A 23,355-nucleotide genomic window follows, 5' to 3' on the forward strand; every position below is an offset into this window, starting at 1 on the left:
ATGTGACAGGCAATATATTAAACTCCTTCAAGAACTATTCTTTATATATCTAACATTTGTTAAACCAATAAAGCTTCCTATAAAATATTATAAATAAATCTAAAATAAATAAAATGAAAGTAGAGAAATAGATCAAATGGTCTTTTCCCCCCAATAATAACAAGAACACAAATCTTGAAATAAAAAATAGAGTTGAAGTGAGAATTTAAAGATGAGATGAGACTAAGAGATAGATCCATCTGTTTCTTTGTAGGGACACTATTTGGATCCTGATCAAAAAAACAAACTCTAAAGAAAATTATGATTCAACTGAGGAAATTGAACATTAATTTATATTTAGTGATATTAAAGTAATTATCATTAATTTGATTTAGATGTGATAACACTAAAAGGTTATCTTCATAAAAAGTTTTCTTATCTCTTAGAAATACCTACTAAAGAAAAGACCTTCAAGAAGGCAGAGGAGTAAGACGTGGAGATCACCTTCCTCCCCACAAATACATCAGAAATATACCTGATGTGGAACAACTCCTACATAACACCTACTGAAAGCTGACAGAAAACCTCAGACTTCCCAAAAGGCAAGAAACTCCCCATGTACCTGGGTAGGGCAAAAGAAAAAAGAAAAAACAGAGACAAAAGAATAGGGATGGGACCTGCACCTCTGGTAGGGAGCTGTGAAGGAAGAAAAGTTTCCACAAACTAGGAAGCCCCTTCACTGGTGGAAACGGGGTGGCAAAGGGGAAGCTTCAGAGGCACGGATGAGAGCATAGCAATAGGGGTGCAGAGGGCAAAGCAGAGAGATTGCCGCACAAAGGATCGGTGCTGACCAGACCAGCTCTCACCAGCCTGAGAGGCTTGTCTGCTCCCCAGCTGGGGCGAGTGGGGGCTGGGAGCTGAGGCTCAGGCTTCGGAAGTTGGATTCCAGGGAGAGGACTGGAGTTGGCGGCATGAACGCAGCCTGAAGGGGACTAGTGCACAACAGCTAGCCAGGAGGGAGTCTTGGAAAAAGTCTGGAACTGCCTAAGAGGCAAGAGACCATTGTTTTGGGGGTGTACGAGGAGAGAGGATTCAGGGCACCACCTAAAACGAGCTCCAGAGACAGGCTCAAGCTGCGGCTATCAGCACGGACCCCAGAGACAGGCATGAGACGCTAAGGTTGCTGCTGCAGCCACCAAGATGCCTGTGTGCAAGCACAGGTCACTAACCACACCTCCCCTCCTGGGAGCCTGTGCAGCCTGCCACTGTCAGGGTCCCGTGATCCAGGGACAACTTTCCCAGGAGAACACATGGCGCACTTCAGGCTGGTGCAACGTCACGCTGGCCTCTGCTGCCACAGGCTAACCTCACATCCGTACCCCTCCCTCCCCCTGGCCTGAGTGAGCCAGAGTCCCTGAATCAGCTGCTACTTTAACCCCATCCCATCTGAGCAAAGAACAGATGTGCTCAGGCAACCTACATGCATAGGTGGGGCCAAATTCAAAGCTGAACCCTAGGAGATGTGCAAACAAAGAAGAGAAAGGGAAATTTCTCCCAGCAGCCTCAGGAGCAGCGGGTTAAATCTCCACAATCAACTTGATGTACCCTGCATCTGTGGAATACCTGAATAGACAATGAATCATCCCAAAATTGAGGTGGTGGATGTTGGGAGCAACTATAGATTTGGGGTTTGCTTTCTGTCTCTAATTTGTTTCTGGTTTCATGTTTATCTTAGTTTAATATTTAGAGTTTATTATCATTGGTAGAGTTGTTTATTGATTTGGTTGCTCTCTTTTTTTCTTATATATATATATTTTTTTTTCCTTTTTCTCTTTTGTGAGTGTGTATGGATATGCTTCTTTGTGTGATTTTGTCTGTGTCGCTTTGCTTTTACCATTTGTCCTAGGGTTCTGTCTGTCCCATTTTCTATTTTTTTAGTATAGTTTTTATTGCTTGTTATCATTGATGGATTTGTTTTTTGGTTTGGTTGTTCTCTTCTTCCTTTCTTTTTTAAAATTTATTCTATTACTTTTTAATTTTCTAATTTTTAACAATTAAAAATGTTTATTTTAGTAATTTTATTTTATGTTCTTATTTTTTATTTATTCTTTTCTTTTTCTCCCATTTCTTCTGAGCCATGTGGCTGACAGAGTCTCGGTGCTCAGGCTGGGTGTCAGGCCTATGCCTCTGAGGTGGGAGAGATGAGTTCAAGACATTGGTCCACCAGAGACCTCCCGGCTCCACACAATATCAGACTGCGAAAGCTTTCCCAGAGATTTCCATCGCAACGCTAAGACCCAGGTCTACTCAACGACCAGCAAACTACAATGCTGGACACCCTATGTCAAACAACTAGCAAGACAGGAACACAACCCCACCCATTAACACATAGGCAGCCTAAAATAATAATAAGATCACAGACACCCCAAAACACACCACTGGATGCGGTACTACCCATCAGAAGGACAAGATCCAGCCTCATCCACCAGAACACAGGCACTAGTCCCCTCCATCAGGAAGCCTACACAAGCCACTGAACCAACCTTAGCCACTGGGGGCAGACACCAAAAACAACAGGAACTATGAGCCTGCAGCCTGCGAAAAGGAGACCCCAAACACAGTAAGTTAAGCAAAATGAGAAGACAGAGAAACACACAGCAGATGAAGTAGCAAGGCAAAAACTCACCAGACCAAACAAATGAAGAGGAAATAGGCCGTCCACCTGATAAAGAATTCAGAGTAATGATAGTAAAGATGATCCAAAATCTTGAAAAGAGAATGGTGAAAATACAAGAAACTATTAACAAGGACCTACAAGAATTAAAGAGCAAACAAACAATCATGAACAACACAATAAATGAAATTAAAAATTCTCTAGAAGGAATCAAGAGCAGAATAACTGAGGCAGAAGAACAGATAAGTGAACTGGAAGATGAAATATTGGAAATAACTACCACAGCGAAGAATAAAGAAAAAAGAATGAAAAGAATTGAGGACAGTCTCAGAGACTTCTGGGACAACATTAAATGCACCAACATTCGAATTACAGGGGTCCTAAAACAAGAAGAGAAAAAGAAAGGGAATGAGAAAATGTTTGAACAGATTATAGATGAAAACTTCATTAATATGGGAGAGGAAATAGTCAATGAAGTGCAGGAAGCACAGAGAGTCCCATACAGGATAAATCCAAGGAGAAACACACCAAGACACATAGTAATCAAACAATCAAAAATTAAATACAAAGAAAACATATTAAAAACAGCAAGGAAAAAACAACAAATAACATACAAGAGAATACCCATAAGATTAACAACTAAACTTTCAGCAGAAACTCTGCAAGCCAGAAGGGAGTGGCAGGACATACTTAAAGTGATGAAAGAGAAAAACCTACAACCAAGATTACTCTACCCAGCAAGGATCTTATTCAGATTCGGCTGAGTAATTAAAACCTTTACAGACAAGGAAAAGATAAGAGAATTCAGCACCACCAAACCAGCTTTACAACAAATACTAAAGGAACTTCTCTAGGCAGGAAACACAAGAGAAGGAAAAGACCTACAGTAACAAACCCAAAACAATTAAGCAAATAGTAATGGGAACATACATATCGATAATTACCTTAAATGTAAATGGATTAAATGCTCCAACCAAAAGGCATGCACTGGCTTAATGGATCCAAAAACAAGACCTGTATATATGCTGTCTACAAGAGACCCACTTCAGACCTAGGGACACATACAGACTGAAAGTGAGAGGATGGAAGAAGTTACTCCATGCAAAGGGAAAGCAATAGAAAGCTGGAGTAGCAATTCTCATATCAGACAAAATAGACTTTAAAATAAAGACTATTACAAGAGAAAAAGAAGGACACTACATAATGATCAAGGGATCAATCCAAGAAGAAGACATAACAATTGTAAATATTTATGCAACCAACATAGGAGCACGTCAATACATAAGGCAAATACTAACAGCCATAAAAGGGGAAATCGACAGTAACACAATCATAGTAGGGGACTTTAACATCCCACTTTCACCAATGGACAGATCATCCAAAATGAAAATAACAAAGGAAAAACAAGCTTTAAATGATACATTAAACAAGATGGACTTAACTGATATTTATAGGACATTCCATCCAAAAACAACAGAATACACTTTCTTCTCAAGTACTCATGGAACATTCTGCAGGATAGATCATATCTTGGGTCACAAATCAAGCCTTGGTATATTTAAGAAAATTGAAATCATATCAAGTATCTTTTCTGACCACAACACATTGAGACTAGATATCAATCAGAGGAAAAAAATCTGTAAAAAAATACAAACACATGGAAGCTAAACAATATGCTACTAAGTAAGCAAGAGATGACTGAAGAAATCAAAGAGGAAATAAAAAAATACCTAGAAACAAATGACAATGAAAACACGATGACCCAAAACCCATGGGATGCAGCAAAAGTAGTTCTAAGAGGGAAGTTTATAGTAATGCAATCCTACCTCAAGAAACAAGAAACATCTCAAGTAAACAACCTAACCTTAAACCTAAAGCAATTAGAGAAAGAAGAAGAAGAAACCCCCCCCCCCAAATTTAGCAGAAGGAAAGAAATCATAAAGATCAGATCAGAAATAAATGAAAAAGAAATGAAGGAAACAATAACAAAGATTAATAAAACTAAAAGCAGGTTCTTTGAGAAGATAAAAAAAATTGATAAACCATTAGCCAGACTCATCAAGAAAAAAAGGGAGAAGACTCCAATCAATACATTTAGAAATGAAAAAGGAGAAGTAAAAACTGACCCTGCAGAAATACAAAGTAACAAGAGAGATTACTACAAGCAACTATATGCCAATAAAATGGTCAACTTGGAAGAAATGGACATATTCTTAGAAAAGCACAACCTTCCGAGACTGAACCAGGAAGAAATAGAAAATATAAACAGACCAATAACAAGCACTGAAATTGAGACTGTGATTAAAAATCTTCCAACAAACAAAAGTCCAGGACCAGATGGCTTCACAGGCAAATTCTATCAAACATTTCGAGAAGAGCTAAAACCTATCCTTCTCAAACTCTTCCAAAATACAGCAGAGGGAGGAATACTCCTAAATCATTCTACAAGGCCACCATCACCGTGATACCAAAAGCAGAAAAAGATGTCACAAAAAATGAAAACTGCAGGCCAATATCACTGATGAACACAGATGCAAATATCCTCAACAAAATACTATCAAAAAGAATCCAACAGCACATTAAAAGGATCATGCACCATGATCAAGTGGGATTTATCACGAGAATGCAGGATTCTTCAATATACGCAAATCAGTCAATATGATACACCATATTAACATATTGAAGAATAAAACCCATTTGATCATCTCAATAGATGCAGAAAAAGCTTTCAATAAAATTCAACACCCATTTATGACAAAAACCCTCCAGAAGTTAGGCATAGAGAGAAATTACCTCAACATAATAAAGGTCATATATGACAAATCCACAGCCAACATCATTCTCAATGGTGAAAACAGAGACCATTTCCTCTAAGATGAGGAGCAAGATAAGGTTGTCCACTCTCACCACTATTATTCAACATAGTTTTGGAAGTTTTACCCACAGCAACCAGAGAAGAAAAATAAATAAAATGAATCGAAATCAGAAAAGAGGAAGTAAAGCTGTCACTGTTTGCAAATGACATGATACTATACATAGAGAATCCTAAGGATGCTACCAGCAAACAACCAGAACTAATCAATGAATTTGATAAAGTAGCAGGATACAAAATAAATGCACAGAAATCTTGCATTCCTATATACTAGTGATGAAAAATCTGAAAGAGAAATTAAGGAAACACTCTCATTTACCACTGCAACAAAAAGAATAAAATACCTAGAAATAAACCTACCTAAGGAGATAAAAGATCTATATATAGAAAACTATAAGACACTGATGAATAAAATGAAAGATGATACAAACAGATGGAGGGAAATAACACGTTCTTTGATTGGAAGAACGAACATTATGAAAATGACTATACTACCCAAAGCAATCTACAGATTCAATACAATCCCTATCAAACTACCAATGGCCTTTTTCACAGAACTAGAACCAAAAATTTCACAATTCGTATGGAAACACAAAAGACCCCAAATAGCCAAAGCAATCTTGTGAAAGACAATCGGAGCTGGAGGAATCTGGCTCCCGGACTTCAGACTATACTACAAAGTTACAGTCATCAAGACCGTGTGGTACTGGCACAAAAACAGACAGATCAATGGAACAGGATAGAAAGCTCAGAGATAATCCCACACACATATGGTCACTTAATCTTTGGTAAAGGATGCTAGAATATCCAATGGAGAAAAGACAGCCTCTTCAATAAGTGGTGCTGGGAAAACTGGACAGCTACATGTAAAAGAATGAAATTAGAACACTCCCTAACACCATACACAAAAATAAACTCAAAATGGATTAAAGACCTAAATGTAAGGTCAGACACTATAAAACTCTTAGAGGAAAACATAGGCAGAACACTCTATGATATCAATCACAGCAAGATTCTTTTTGACCCACTTCCTAGAGAAATGGAAATAGAAACAAAAATACACAAATGTGATATAATGAAATTTAAAATCTTTTGCACAGCAAAGGAAACCATAAACAAGACCAAAAGACAACCCTCTGAATGGGAGAGAATATTTGCAAATGAAGCAACTGACAAAGGATTAATCTCCAAAATTTACAAGCAACTCATGTAGCTCAATATCAAAAAAACAAACAACCCAATCCAAAAATGGGCAGAAGACCTAAATAGACATTTCTCCAAAGACGATATACAGATTGCTAAGAGACACATGAGAGGATGCTCAACATCACTAATCATTAGAGAAAATCAAATCAAAATTACAATGAGGTATCACCTCACACCAGTCAGAATGACCATCATCAAAATATCTACAAACAATAAATGCTGGAGAGGGTGTGGAGAAAAGGGAACCCTCTTGCACTGTTGGTGGGAATGTAAATTGATACAGCCTCTATGGAGAACAGTATGTAGGTTCCTTAAAAAAGTAAAAATAGTACTACTATACGGCCCAGCAATCCCACTACTGGGCCTATACCCTGAGAAAACCATAATTCAAAAAGAGTCATGTACCACAATGTTCATTGCAGCTCTATTTACAATAACCAGGACACGGAAGCAACCTAAGTGTCCATCACAGATGAATGGATAAAGCAGATGTGGCACATATATACAATGGAATGTTATTCAGCCATAAAAAGAAACGAAATTGAGTTGTTTGTAGTGAGGTGGATGGATCTAGAGTCTGTTATACCGAGTGAAGTAAGTCATAAAGAGAAAAACAAATACTGTATGATAACACATATATATGGAAATTAAAAAAAAATGATTATGAAGAACACAGGGGCAGGACAGGAATAAAGACATAGACGTAGATAATGGAATTGAGGACACTGAGAGGGGGTAGGGTAAACCGGGACGAAGTGAGAGAGTGGCATGGACATATATACACTACCAAATGGAAAATAGATAGCTAGTAGGAAGCAGCCACATAGCACAGGGAGATCAGCTCGGTACTTTGTGACCACCTAGAGGGGTGGGATAGGAAGGGTGGGAGGGAGACGCAAGAGGGAGGAGATATGGGGATATATGTATATGTATAGCTGATTCACTTTGTTATAAAGCAGATACTAACACACCATTGTAAAGCAATTATACTCCAATAAAGATGTTAAAAAAAATACCTACTAAAATATCTACAGATACCATGTTCTGATGGTTGGGATTTTCTGATCGTAGTAATGACCACAAAGTGATAATTGCAGATACTGAATGATGACCACATAGAGTTTCATTATGCTATTTTTTAAATTTCAATATATTTGAAATTTTCATAATGAATAAAGTAGTTAGAAAACAACTGATGTGTAGATATGAAAATTATGTCTTTATAACAAACTATTTTCTTTACCTGAAGAGAGGAATAAAAATTATGTCTCAGTTGCATAAAGTTTTACAACTTAAAAGTTTTTAACATGCTTTTAGTGATATTACATTAACTCCTCCCAACAATACAGGCAGTTAGGTGGTGTTAACTCAGTTTTTTCAAAAGAAGCAAAAGCTAAGTCAATCTTTTTTTCCAATTTTAGAATAGAGTTTCAAATTCTGTTTCTTCAGCATCTCTAAATGGACCAGCAAGTGTTGGAACTATATTTCTAGCATCCCAGCTTGCATTTTTTCATTTCATTTCAAATCAGTTGAGATTTTCAGTATGTGTGTGTATGTGTGTGTGTGTGAGAGAGAGAGAGATTTGACCTATTAGAACTCAAACATGGACACATATTTATATGAAATACTCATTAACGATTTACCACTTATCTGCTGTTATCCAAATATTATTTTAATACAATTAAGTCATGTTTTCACAGGAAATATTTTAAAATTTTAAAAAATGGAGAAAGGGAAATAAGAAGCCATCAAATCTTAGAAAAGAGTAATTTGTGGAAAAAGAAAAGAAGTGAGAAAATATTGGTTACCAGGAATTTGAAATTAGTGAATGTAAGAATCACAGAGATGAGAATAGTCCAGAATAAAGGAAGGGTGTGAGGGATGGAGGATGTCAGGTTCAGGTTCAGGTTTCATAGCCATGCCCTAGGCAAGGTATGAAGTGGTCAAGTTATCCGCGGGCCTTAGCTTTCTGGCTTCTGCCACTACCCGGAGTAGCCAAGTGTACACAGACATAAAGTGTAACTCTATTTTGTTTTTTTTTTAAGTTATCAATAGCATTATTTTATTTTGGTAGGAGCCAACATAAAAAAATATATATTAAAGAAGAATTTATATGTGATATCTTGCCATTTGGAGAATTCCTACAGAGAATTCTGTAACTTTTTTTTCCCACAAATCTTAGCTATTTTCTCATAAAAACTGTTGATCTTTCAAGCCTGAGAAAGGCAATATAAATGAGGTTTGTTGTGTACTAAACTCACTGAGAATCAATTTATAAGGCCAAAGCCTTTGGAAAAACAAAATGTACCTCTCTACATTAAAAAAAAGAAAAAGAAAAACAACTTCAAACATAAAAATAGAAGAATAACCATCCCTTTGCTGTGGCATAGAATATACACTCAAAAACATTTTAAAAATAGGAAATTTTTAAAGGCAATTTTCAGATGAATGTTTGTGACATTGGAGCTGGAAACAAGAGGGGTTCTGAGGCCTGATATTCTTTATATAAGGGAGTTATAGACATCAAAGAAGAGAAATGGTCATGAGTTAGAGTGAATGAAAGATTTACCAGAACTTTGTCAATTGCTCCCTTGTCTTGGAACACATTCTGGAAAGGCCACACATTTTGTGACTGTAAACAGTCCTTTGCACAGAAGGGCTAAGATGCTGTGATAAGCCATGAAGAGTTCTCATTCCGTCTTATTAAAGAAAAAAAGTGAAAGAAAAAGCAAAGAATGATAAAGTTTTATATATATATATATGGATATATTATATTATGGGTGTAAGGAAACAGCTGAGAAGCAGTGTGGTATAGAATGAATGGTTAAGAGTTCAAATTTTAAAATAAGATTACGTGGCTTCAAATTCTACCTTAATTATTATCCACATGTGTGTCTAAGACTTGACCTTCTCATTTCTGAAATGGAGTTAAAATAGGTTATAATAAGATTAAGGTGAAATAATGCATATAACATGTTTAGCATGGTGCCTACCATATATAAATTGTTCAATAAATATTTTTTATCATTGTCTTACTGTTATTCATATTATCATCACTAGCTGTTGCTAATGAAATGATAAAATAAATAAAATTTATGGCAATAAATTTTTATTATGACCAACTTGGAATACATTTTGGATTTCAACAGGATTGCCAAAATTTAGATATTAGCTGAAGTGATTATCAAAATGATCTCTGGCTTATATCTGTAATTACCTTTTACTGTACAACCACTACCATGTAACATGTTACTTCTTGTGAGATCAAGCACTCCCTTCTCAGCCTCTCCAGGTTAGAGTTAAGGTGCACATAAATACAGAGTTTTATAGGTTTGCCACATGACCCCCAAATGCAAGGGTGGATCTAGAGTAGGGATCCCTAATTTTCAATGATGGATGTAAAACAGAGATGTATAGTCATAATGTCTGACTATGCCTTCTTTCTTAAAGATCACAAATCCCTGTGGTCTGCAGACATATTATTGTGTATGGCCAGGGAAAGACCAGAGCAAAGGTTGATGAAAGGAACTTCTGTTTTTGAAATACTGGAAGTCTCTGCATGCTTTTACCAAATAGATCCAGTGCTAGTACTTTTCGCTTTTATTTCTAATCCCAACATTTTCACACATTTCCCCTTATGGATGTGAAAACTATTGAGAAATACACTGACTCCTTCAACACTAAATAATTGGGTACCACGGGTATAGAACAACCCCTGGAAGAGATAAACTCTAACTTGAGAGCATTCCAGATGAATTTTTCCATTAATTCTTCTGTTAATTCAACAACTGTGCTAATTGCAGAAAATAGTGTGAAGCCTCGTAGGTGCCATAAAACCTGTGATATTTTTTTATACAACAACCTCATCAGCTCTTAAATGGCTAAACCAAGCAATCCTTACAGGATTCAGGATTCAGAAGGAACCTCAAGAGACCCACAAGAAATTTATTGGTGTTCCTATGGATGTCCAGAGAGTTTGACAGTTTACCTGGGATATTTGCAAAATTGTCAGAGGTCTCTCAGGATCCATAAAACTCAGATTTGCATAGACCACTCTTTTGCAAATTAAAGGGTTGAAGTGGGTTCCTGTGAGTCTGGCATCCAGAGCTCCAGCTAGATGGGCAGTACTAAGAAAAGGGGATTTCATTTGTCCCAGAAACTAATGATTTTCTCTGATTATGTATATTTCTCTCTTTGAAGAAGACACTGAAAGATTACACATAAGATGAAAAGTGTAACTTGGAAAACTTTGTGGTGTCACTGAGAGAAAAACAAAGAGCATCGCTGAATTTAAGAGAAATAAAGTAAGTAATCTTAGAAAGAAGCAACATTATCGATCTACATTTAAAAAGAATGTTTCAGTTCATCCCAGAAATAAATTAGTGTATTTAATTTACTCTTCATGTGAAGCGCTTATTGTATTTTCAAACTATTTTTATTAAGTCACTTAAACGCCTTAATTTTACTTTTAGAGTCAATACTGTGTATTCTCATGCTTGAAATGCATTCATCAGTTGAATCTTTTAAAAAAATTTTTATTGAAGTATAGCTGATTTGCAATGTTGTGTTTAATTTCTGCTGTACAGCAAAGTGACTCAGTTATACATAAATATGTTTTCTCACTTCTTTTCCATTATGGTTTATCACAGGATATTGAATATTATTCCCTGGGCTGTACAGTGGGACCTTGCTGTTTATCTATCCTATATGTAATAGTTTGCACACAAATACGAACTATTTCATACCTATGAAACAAAAACAGACTCACAAATCAGTTGCATCTTTAATATTAAGATTTCAGAAAGCTTTATTTATAAAACACATGTAAATGTATTAAATTATACACAGGTTAATATGGAATAATAATAGATGTATATTTCTACTCCAATCTTACAGGGAATTTTTAATCTGAAACACAGTTTAATCAATAAAGAGCATAATGGAAAGTATAAAGACATGAAATATCATGAACCTGCAACTGTTTCTGTTTAGGTTATAAACCTTCATATGCAGGGAGCATGTGTGATGTATCTACAATGCTATTTATGAGCATGAAATATAGGACTGCTTTTTATCCAGAGGCATTGTGGACAATGCCTGATCTTACATGAAAATCCCATTATATTAAATCCTATTAATAATATATAAAAATCTTAAAATACAATTTTCTATCATATTAGTGATACATCATATTGCATTATAGTTTTCTTGCCATTAATATTGTGTTTATGCCTTTAGCTAAAGGGCTATTATTAATAACCTGTAACATAAACTTTTTAATTGTCACATTGTTCTACATGGTCTTTTTAAATACTAATAAGTTTGCCTTACATGTGGAGAGAAAAAAAAGAAATTCATGTAAATTTATATGGAATAATATGCATGACTAATTCACGTGAGAATCCAAATGAGAGCTGTAAAATAAAAATAAAAAACAAAATTTTAAAAAACTTATGACTTCATAGTTAAAGGCTGAGTGTACCCATGGGATTAAGCAATATTTTATTTTTGCTCTCTGAAATAGATTTAGTCTAATCAGAAATATAATTTTTACAGTTTCTTCCCTTTCTCCATCTTTTTCTAGTTTCTTTCCTCAGTTGATTCTCTGCCCTATCTCTTGTTTTTCAATGCCCTGTGTCCTCGGTTCTTAATTGTAGTTTAATACTGACCTTTTCCATACAGCACTGTACATATGGTATTGATTTTTATACGTACTTTAATTATCCTCCTTAATCCTATCATCCTAATTGTACTCATCTTAGCGGTTGTGACTTGCCTTATTAATAAAGCAACAAAGACTCCAGCTTATGACAATCCTAAGGATTCTGGGGAGGTGCTGGGGGCATGCTGATACTCTTTCCTCAGAAGTGGATGAGTCCACATGTTCTGTAGCTGACCCAAGTATTTAAGGGTGGCACTTGTAATCATATTATGCTTTAGCTAATATTCTTTTGTTCATGTTTTAATTAGAAAAATATTATGTGCCCAATATGACCAAAAATTATACTAGTACTGAAGAAATTTACAAAAGCAAAATATGTGTATCAAGTTTCCTCCCATGTCGTAATTCTTCATTTCTATGTTATTTCTATTCATGTTTACTCATTTCAGAACAAAATAGAACTTGATATAGCACTGTTAAAGTTATCTACCAGGGCTTCCCTGGTGGTGCAGTGGTTGAAAGTCTGCCTGCCGATGCAGGGTACACGGGTTCGTGCCCCGGTCCGGGAAGATCCCACATGCCGCGGAGCGGCTGGGCCCGTGAGCCATGGCCGCTGAGCCTGTGCGTCCGGAGCCTGTGCTCCGCAACGGGAGAGGCCACAACAGTGAGAGGCCCGCATACCGCAAAAAAAAAAAAAAAAAAAAAAAAAATTTACGAAATTAACAACTATCCAGCTCAAGGAAAATTTATCATTTATTAATTTATTTATTCATTATTGTACTGATTTTTTGATACAGCTATTTGGATAAGTAAAAAACTTCTAATTTTGTTGAAGATATAAAAATTGAATAACTTTATAAACTCTCTTTGCATAGTAGAGAGATTAGGAGAGCGGAATCTGCAGTTAGACTCTGGACATCCCAGTCTTAGTACCTACAAGCTGGGTAGAACTCTCTTACTTCATCTGTAAAACAGAGGCAGCATCAGTATGTATTACATAGAATTTTTATAAGGATTGACTGAGTTAACATGTTAGTGCTATAAAATAATGCCTGGTATATATAATATATGTTCAATTAGTATTTGCTATTTTTATAGTCATTGATACATTTAGCATGTAACATACATCTATTGATGTTGATGTCAATGAATACACTCAATTTATTTATATCCTGACCACTTTAAATACTTTGAGTTGACACAGTGATCAAAAGGTCATGGAAGAGAAGAAATGACAGAGAAGCAAAAATGAGCACAGACTTCTCTGACTGAGGTGAAGAAGATAAGTTAGTGAGTCTACAGTGAGCTGATTGTAATTTGAAACCCCTTTTTGGTCTTGTTTCCTGATAGCAAATGCAAAAGTGAAACTTAATGCATTGCATTTTTTTCGTCCCTCCTGCGATTAAATGCAGGCACTTCTCTCCTTGCCTTTGACAGAATGATATTGAGTGATATTTTCCATTTTATTTTATTCTTGACCCTTAGGGAAACATTTGCCTAGGACCTTAGCTTTATTTGGGTCACTCTGTCTTCCATCCTGTTGTTGGGAATGAGACAAGAGCAAGCTGGCTCTGCCATCCAAGCCCACCATTAATACTAGTGGGATGCTGAACAGGCCACTGTCACACCAGCCCTTTAAAAGCAAAAGGCATAATAGTCAACAATCACTCAATACCATATGTACGTTATTGACTTTCTAATAATTGTTGATGGTCTGTTTGTAATCTTACTACCAAATAAGAAACTCATTCAAATTTAAATTTCATTAGGACTGGATTTTACTAATAATTAATGCTACCTTAATATTTATTCTTTTACTTTTCAGTGGGGCTTGGAAGAACTATTTAGCTTATCATATAAGTATTGATCTAATGACATAAAATATTATGAAATGGCATTTTGTAGAATAAAGGACAGTCAAGTGACGCACTTCAGTTACTAAGTAGAGTCCACGTGGGTGGGCGTGAAAGGAGTGAATAATTTGGAGTATCCAGAAGCAGGTGGGAGTAAAGTGTATCATATTACTTTATAAGCAAAACAGAACTTGCCCTTCAGTCGCTCTGTTTGTCTTCTGCTGGAGGCTAATATTGCTGAATTTTGTGACCTCCCTTGTATTTCTATCAACTTTACTGTAGCCACATAAGCAAATAGATATTCATATGCTCGGGATCTTTATGACATCTGGATGTTCTGGTAAATATTAAGACAATAAGCAGATAAAAGTGGTATCACTTATTTTATCACTAGCTGCTCTGTGTGTGTGTGTGTGTGTGTGTGAGTGAACAAAGAAGACATCACTTGTTATAACGTGTTGTTCGCTAATATATTTATAAAAGCGTATTAGAATGAGTCATTATTCTCTGGAAACCAGATTCTCCCCAGTGGCTTCCTCACTTGGGTGAGTTAGTTGCTTGCATGTTAACCATTTCAGGGCACTGATGAGTCATGTCTGTAAATAATACTCACTACTGAATCCAAGTCAAGCTTTCAAACATATAGAGAACACTACGGAAGAAAAAAAAAGATATTTCAGTGTATATATTTTAGAATGCCTCGTTTAAAAACTCTCTGAACCTAGCTTTGGAACTTAATTTTAATGTCCATGAGTTACAGGGTCTCTGAGGATGAGGTCCTTTATCTCTCAAGTCACAGCAGACTTGAGCAATTCCTGTTTCTCATGCATGACAACAAACTTCTGCCTTTACCCCTGGGTGTGTTCAGAAATGCTGTTAGAGTCTGAGACTTAGCTCCCGAGGACAAGGAATTGACTCCTCTGGGTAGTGGCATCACAATAGTTTAGTGATGCTTGACATTGATGAAGTCTGTGTGCTGTATTATAAAATGATACAAATGCCTTAGAATAAGAAAAGCCTCTTAATTTCTTCTCCCTGTAGTTATTTTATGCTTAATCTTAGTTATACAAAAAATTTCTTTGTGCCTGGCTGTAAAGCAGAGCCCTTCTTTGTGAATTGCAAGTACATATAAACCCTCCTCTTAACTCATTTTCTGATTCTCCTTTCCTCGCATAACATAATGAATTTGATGAGCTTGCTTGGAAAACTATCGTGGATGGAAAGCATGTTATTCTTCTCCAAAATACCCAGCCCACAAACTGTCTTGATGGGTGATAGGCAAACAGAAATCTCTAATGGTCAAAAGCAAATGTAATGCATTTCAGCCCAGAGATATAGTGTCCAATGTGTAGGAGTTGTCTTGTTTCCAGGACACCACCCCTACTCACTGGAAACATTTGCAGAAGATTTCCATCCAGGAAACCACCCCTACTCACTGGAAACACTTGCGGAAGATTTCCATCTTGATTATATTACTCTACCTTCCTTCCTGTGTTTGCTGGAAATGAGGATGTAGCCAGCTGTCTTTATAACATTTGCTTCATAACAATCAAGTAGTTGGAAAACTTCATCTAAAATAACATCAATATCATTATAGTAGTATTTTCTATCTGATATGCATGTGTATAATAGATATATGAATTGGACTGGATTCATGCTAGAGCCATTAAGTTCATTCAGGAAATATAATACCAACATCAAACATAAGAAGCCTGGACTAGTGAATAGATTGGGAATCTGAATTTTAATAGAAGCCAATTGCTCAATTAGGAGGCAAGCACTGAAATGGAAATACGTTCAATCAGGTCAATGCCTTCTGAATTGTTTTGAAAGTATTATTAGTTATTTTTTTTGATGGTTATAAAATTGTGGATTTTATCTGTGTATACCAATTGTGGATTTTATCTGTGTATAGATGGACATACATGTACAAAGCCAAATACACATGTACATATTATATTATGCAAAATTATATGCAATAGTAGCTTGATTTTAAAAACAATAATAGCAACAAAGTTAGGTTGAAATATCTCTATTTGTATCAAACATTTATCTTTCATCATAACATCATATGGGTTAAGAGTAAAAACTTTGGAACTGGGTTCAAGTATTACTTCAGGCATTACAGCCTCAACTGCTTCTAAAGACTAGAAAGCTCACAAAAATAAGGTAAATTAACCAACTATAAAATCACATCCAGGAGTAGAAGAAAGTGATAAACTAAATACTTGATACTTCATCAAAATAGAAACGCTTCCTGTAAATCATCTATGCTTCCATTAATGTGCTATACTAGAATGTATGCGCTACAGCCTGATATTCCCATTTTTCAAGAAAAGTCAGAAATCTGAGTTGTACCTGAAGTGTAGTGAATTATAAATTAAGCATTTATTCAACAATATAATTACCAATTTAGCTCATAGCCCTAACTGATGCTTTTGTTCCTCATTTTTATGTTTGTAGAATAAAGACATTAATGTTTTAACTCATGGCGTTTTTCTGAGGATTCTATCAGCAGAAATAGTGTTTGGCATCTAGTAAGTGATCAGTAAAAGTCAGCAGTTATTATTCTAAATAAAGTATTGTTTCCAAATTATATCATTTATTCAACAAACATTTCATGCCTATTATTTTTCAGGCATCATGCAAATTTCTGGATTCACAGAAGAGACTCAGAACCACTTTCTTTTCTTCGATATTGAGTTGTTGCATATCCACCAGTACCCTGATTTCTGTTTATCTTAACTGTCTTTTGGAGTAACCTTTTTTAGGGTTTATAAATAGCAATGTCCGAGAGACGTGTTGGGAAATGTTTAACAACTGGCTCTCCAGAAAGAGAAGGAGAACAAGAGAAAACGCACAGGAGAGAGAGGATTTTGGGGAGTCCTGTTTTGTAGAATCTACCAGTTTCCATGTGTAGATAATCCTACAGTAGCTGATTTCAAGTTACCAGTATGAAATCACTGAACACAAAGTTGGAAAGAAATGCAGTCACTTGAGATGGTTACAGTACGTCCTTGAATATAAAGCTTGTTAGTGATGTTATGTGGCAATTTGAAAGAGAGCAATTTTTATGTTCATGATAAGACTTGAACACCAACAGAAGTATATTTGTGCCAAAAGTCAAACATAAGTTTAATAGGACACACAATAACATCAAGTACAATGTAAAATGATCTCAAATGGAACCTGAAAATCTGTTAAAAAAAGAATTTATTTTGGACTGGAAGGAGAAATGCAAACATCATATAAAGATGACACAGTTTTGTTTTGTTTTTAAAGATATTTATGTAGTAGTTTCTCTGTGCCAGGCATGATTCTAAGAACTTATAAATGCTAACCGATTTGAATAATAACTCATTTGAAAAAGTAACTCATTAAAATGAATAGTCTTGGAGTATATTCATACTTTTATAAAAATAGTCATGTTCTACAAAAGACTAGAAGTGATCTTGCTATGTATGGAATCCAGAGATCAGAAGATCTGCAAAACGGCAGCTGTAATCTTACCGAAGAAGAATAGGGGCCTGAGTAAGGAAAATCATGGACACAGAAGGAAGGAAAATTCTTTAACTATAAATAAAATAATAACATAATAAATAATAATATGAAATAAAATAAATAATAGTATAAAATAATAACATAATGAAAATAGCTGTGATTTTTAAAGCACATAGGTAAATGCTGCTTGGCAAGTGGTTTTTCAGTTTATATTTTCATTCACATTTTGAGTACCTTGTGTGAGGCACTGCAATCATTCACTTGGTGGGAAGCACAGTGGATAACAGAGAGAGAGATCACTGATTTCCTGGAGCTCTCCGTCTAGTTGGGAGCTGATATTTTGTACACATTAGGGTTAGTAATGCTAGCAGCAGCTTTGTCCCCAAATCTTGTTGGTTTTCAAGTAAAAGTTTAAATCTTTATACAAAGTCAAATATGGATGTTCCTCTTCAGTAAATGGTCTGTGCAGCAAGGATATTCAGGAACCCAGGCAAATTGCATCTCATAGCTCTAATCCTCTAGGTCCTAAAAGTCCTTTCCATTTAGCAGATGGAGAAGGAGAGACATTGGTGAATCATGGAACAGGATTTTAAGGGTCAGTTCTGGGAGAGGCAAATATCACCTCCATTCACACCACATTGGCCACATCCAGTTGCAGAGAAGGCAGGGAAAAACAGCCCACCTGCGCACTCAGAGGAAAGGGAAACCTAGTGTGATGAAACTGCAGTCTCTGGCACATATTCAATTTCTCACTTATTGCTCACACAATTCTAAATGTAAATTACTGCATCCATTTTACAAATGAGAAAACAGAAGCTCAAAAAAAGATTAAATAATCTTCCCAAGTTAACATATTTAGTTTATGGCAAAGCTGGAATTTGAAACCAGGTCATGATCTTACTACATGAGAATCAACATGTAGAAAATTTTTTTATTTTATCTCCTGTCTATGTTTTGTTTTTAAACTTTTCAGAAAACAATAATTTAGGTGACTTGAATTAATGTTTTCCAAGAAAACAAACTCAACATTTAGAATTAACTCCACTACCAAGAACCCCACAAGACAAAATTATATAGGAAATTTTGTCTACCCTTTATTTTCCAATTTGGAGATTTTATGTAGACAGTAGAAAACTTTTGATAAAATCTCAGGGATAGGCTTTACAAAACATACACTTCTAAATAGAATATCATTTGCAATTATTATCAATAATAATAAAAGACTGCCAAGGCTGAAGCCATAAACCTTAGTGAAGAACACAGGATTATTGCTTTATTATGGTCCAGAGAGGTATTTGAAATACCTTTCTGCTATATTTGGAAACTAATAAAATATAGATTGAAAAGAAGGGTAAATAATTACAGATTTTAAGCTCATATTTCAAATTCCACCCAGCTCATGCCAATCTGAAAATCACAAATTTGATTTAAGTCTATGCAGTGAAACGCCATTTGTTTTTGAGCTGTCATTCAGTTCCCTATGACAAATTCCTAAAATATTTTCCTGGAGCATGTAGAACTTGATGAAATGTCCTTACAACATTTTAAGTAGTTAATACACATAGTCAAGAATATTGTGGAAAGACCTATTTTAATTATCTCTTTGGTTTTATTAGCAAATGTGAATTTGTAAGAAGGTATATTCACATACACAGGGTGATAATATATAATGAAATCATTTTACACTGTGATAATCAAATACTTTTATTAAGCTCTCAGACTTACTGGAAATGTACTTTCTTGGTACTTTGTTAGGATGGCAATAGGCACTTTAGGTCTCAGTTCAATAGCTAGAATCACTCATTTTACATAGAGCGAAGCAAAGAGATTTTCTATTGTCTTAAACTTCATTTTGCTCTGTCATATGAACTAATTTTGAAGTCTCTTTCTTGTCAGCAATAAAATCACTTTGTGTCAAACTGAGACAGAATGTGTTTCTCTTTTGAGAAAGCATCTCATATAGAGCAAAGTTTCAAAACAGCAAATTAGATTTATTTTTATCACAAAAATCTGTAATGTTCAAAAAAGAATATAAAGGAGACAAACTTCCCTGCTAAGAAATTCCATAGCTAAAGTTTCCTACGAAAATAACTAGCTGACCAAAGATGGAATCATTGTCTAGAAATTAGAACTGGGAAGAAAATAAGCAAGATTCAAGCATTTATAGTTTATACATCTGTCTATTTAAGGACTTCCAACCCCATAGCTTGATGCCATTGTCAGGAAAGAAATGGAAAATCCTGTTACAATTGTCTAGTTGGTCTATCATTATTCAGGATGAAAATACAGTTTAGTCATTCACTAACTCAGAATTCTCTCTTTTTAGCAACTTAATACAGTATCATGAAACAACTGCCCCAGACGGTTTATAACAAGACTCTGTGCCAAAAATACATTACTTGTAAGGAAAACAGGAAATGGCAAAGAGAAAGTCAACTTTAACCAAATTTCTGAGTCACCTCTTCCTGTGGATTCATCTTGTCATAAAACTCCACTTGTTTTAGGACAGTTCAAAGTGTGAATTAGAGGAAAGACAGCCTGATAGTGCTGTTAATTGGACTGAGCCACTAGGTTTTCTAAAGGTTAGTTCTAGGCCAAATGATTAAGCGGCAAATATATCTTTGACACCACCTCCTCTCCCAATTCTGTGCTCAAACCCTTCCCTTCCAGGTAACCAGGGTCCTGCTGCTTTATTTGGCTTCCCAGGGCCTAAACTTTACTCTCAAAAACCAGTGCCATTAACATGACAATTTAGTCAGTTAACATGATAAACTAGTGTCAAGTGAAGGTACAAATGAAGATTTTGTGAAAGACTGGGGTTACATGAACTCTGTTGGAACTTCCTCAAGGAGAAAGAGGGCCAATGGTAATAGCAACCAAAAGTTACACTCAGAATTTGTTCAGCATTTTACTATGTTCAGGCAGTGGACTCATTGCCTTAGATAATCTCATTAAAACATTACAACAACAAAAGCAAAGCTCTCAGGTATGTCTGTTGAAAAAAATGCACAACCTAAAAGTTAAGCATTGTGTTTTATTCGGCGGACTTTCTGAGGACTTCAAGCCCAGAGACAGCCTCTCAGATAGCTCTAAGGGTCTGCTCCAAAGAATTAAGGGTGGAGCCAGGATATATGATATTTTTGTAACAAAACCCAGGTAGTCAGAATATCGAAAGATTACTGTTTATTAAAGAAAACCAGACATCTGAAGTTAATGAATTTAGTGCTTTTCTATGTGTGGGAAGATGCAAAAGTCTGGGCTCATCATTCCTTTGATATGTACCTCAGCTCTCTGGTTCCAGTATCTTGTGTTTGCCCATCCTGGCTTTCCTCAGGGCTCACCTTCGGGGCATCCTCTGTTTACTGATATGGCAGGCAACGTTCTTCATTCACAGGTAATTATTAGGTATTATATATATATATAATATATATTTAAATTTTGTATACTACATATATATACTCTGTTTACCTATCTATCTATCTATATTTTAGTATAGGAGGCTTGAGGCTTAAATGTTAGGTAACATTCCAGAAGATCCCTAGCTCTTACCCAGTGGAGTAGGCTGGTCTGAATTCAGAGTCTGTCATACTGATCTGCATGGTTATGTTTCATGAGGGAGTGTTTAAAGATGAGAAAGGAGCTTCATGTTAGAACTCTCAGAGAGTGCCCTGAAACTTCTTACACATGAATGAGAATCTCCTGGCTCCTTTCATGGGCCTGGCAGTCATATTCGTTGTGAAAATTTCCCAAATGATTCAAACACACTCTCTGATCGAGGGCCCACAGTGGTGTATAAAGATTTGGGTGAACACCAGTGTCATTTGATGCAGACAGGAAACCACCAGCAAAAGAGTCACTGGAGTACAAGTACAATGATTCAAGTACTAGTCATGCCTCCCTTTGCAGGTACAAGTCCATGGCAGGCAGTGCTGGAAACTTTGGGTAATCCTTCTGGTTAAGTTTAAGTTGTAGCAGAAGAGAAGTCCTTCAAGGAGGCTTTTGGAGTGGATTTTTGAATAAGGATGAAAGTCCTTGTTCTCTGGATAGATTTGAACTCAGACCCCATGTTCCTTCATGGTTTTTTCCTAACAAGTCCTGTCAGCCATGTTGCTCTTCAAGGTAGGTCCTAAAGTAGGAAATTTGGTTCTCAATATTATCCTCCCCTTGCCATTCTTCTACATGTTTTGGTCTGCTCTTTTGGGGAGACCTGGGTCTCTGGAGTTCTATTCTGGCAGGCTATGCCTATAGCTGCAAGACACACTCCAACTTGCAAACATAGACTTTGAGAAGACTTCCTTGCTCAGGATTCCACCTCTACTTCCCTGGGTATCCAATTCAAAACTTGATCTTGGTCTCTCTGTCTCCTTCATCATCAGGGACTCCCAGTTTCATGGGGTGAAGGTGTAAATAAAGAAAAACCAAGAGCATTGGTCACCACACAGTTCTACAAGGATGAAGTCATTAGCCACTGCAGATGCTGACTGACAGGGCACTCTGAGAGGAATTCAGGATGAAAAATAAGATGAAGCACTCTGTGCTTTGGACAGGCAGCCTCCTTGAATAGTTAGATGTATTGATATATCTCAGGAAGAATTTCAGTGAAACCCTGATTCTTGCATCTTCCCATTTATAGAAAAACACTAAAATCATTAACTTGAGATATTTGTTCTTTGGGAATAGCAGTAATCTTTTACCAAGAATGTATGCTTAACTGCACATATTCCCTCACCAAAAATCACATATAAACTGGCTTCTCCTCTACCTTGTTGGAGTATTTTGCCCAGAGCTATTGAGTGGCTATCTCCCAGGCTATAGTCCTCAGTAAGTTCTTGAATAAAAATGAAACTCACAACTCTCATGTTGTGTGGTTTTCTTTAAGCTGACAGAGGGGACTTAGCCCATATCTTTTATCATTTTAAGATGCCTTGGGAGTGTAGACATGCTTCCATGGGCTGCTGTAGACCTTCCACCAGTGTTCTAAATAAGGGTGGAAAACAGATATCATTCAAAATGTTAAAACATATTCAATTATGAGGTCAGAACTCATGTTGTATACACTGAGTTCAACCACAACAATAATAGTTTCTAGGAATACTAACAGTTGAAAACATTAAGCAAACTTTTAGACTTTACTCTTCTCCTCATTGATTCCTTTTGTTTTGCTTATTCAGGCAGGAGGGGCAGGAGGGTGAGGATGTAACATATGTTGAAGCACTTACTCCTTTCTGGATTGCCCAAATGAGAGTCCGGGTTTAAAGGTGTAAACTGTGTTTCCTATTGCTCAGCACTTTGGGGAAGTAACAAATGTTTCCAAGGGATTTAGACACATTAGAAAGGATTTGGGGATCAAAAAATTTGAATACTTCATAACCTGACCACCCAGGATCAGCACATAGAATGGATACTGCAGATGATGACAATGTGGACAGAAGAGGACCTTGGGCCATGTGTCTATCTGTCCATTCCTTCTACTATTTATTTTCATAGGAAATTCTCAGTAAAGACAGGGATACCCTTAATTGGCTGATGAAAAGTTTCCAAAACCCAGTGAAATTAAATTCATAAAAGAAATTAAGTTAGGTTTTACAATGTGAAAGCAGGTTATGTG

Source organism: Tursiops truncatus, chromosome 12 (genome assembly GCF_011762595.2).
Source record: "Tursiops truncatus isolate mTurTru1 chromosome 12, mTurTru1.mat.Y, whole genome shotgun sequence".
NCBI lineage: Eukaryota > Metazoa > Chordata > Mammalia > Artiodactyla > Delphinidae > Tursiops > Tursiops truncatus.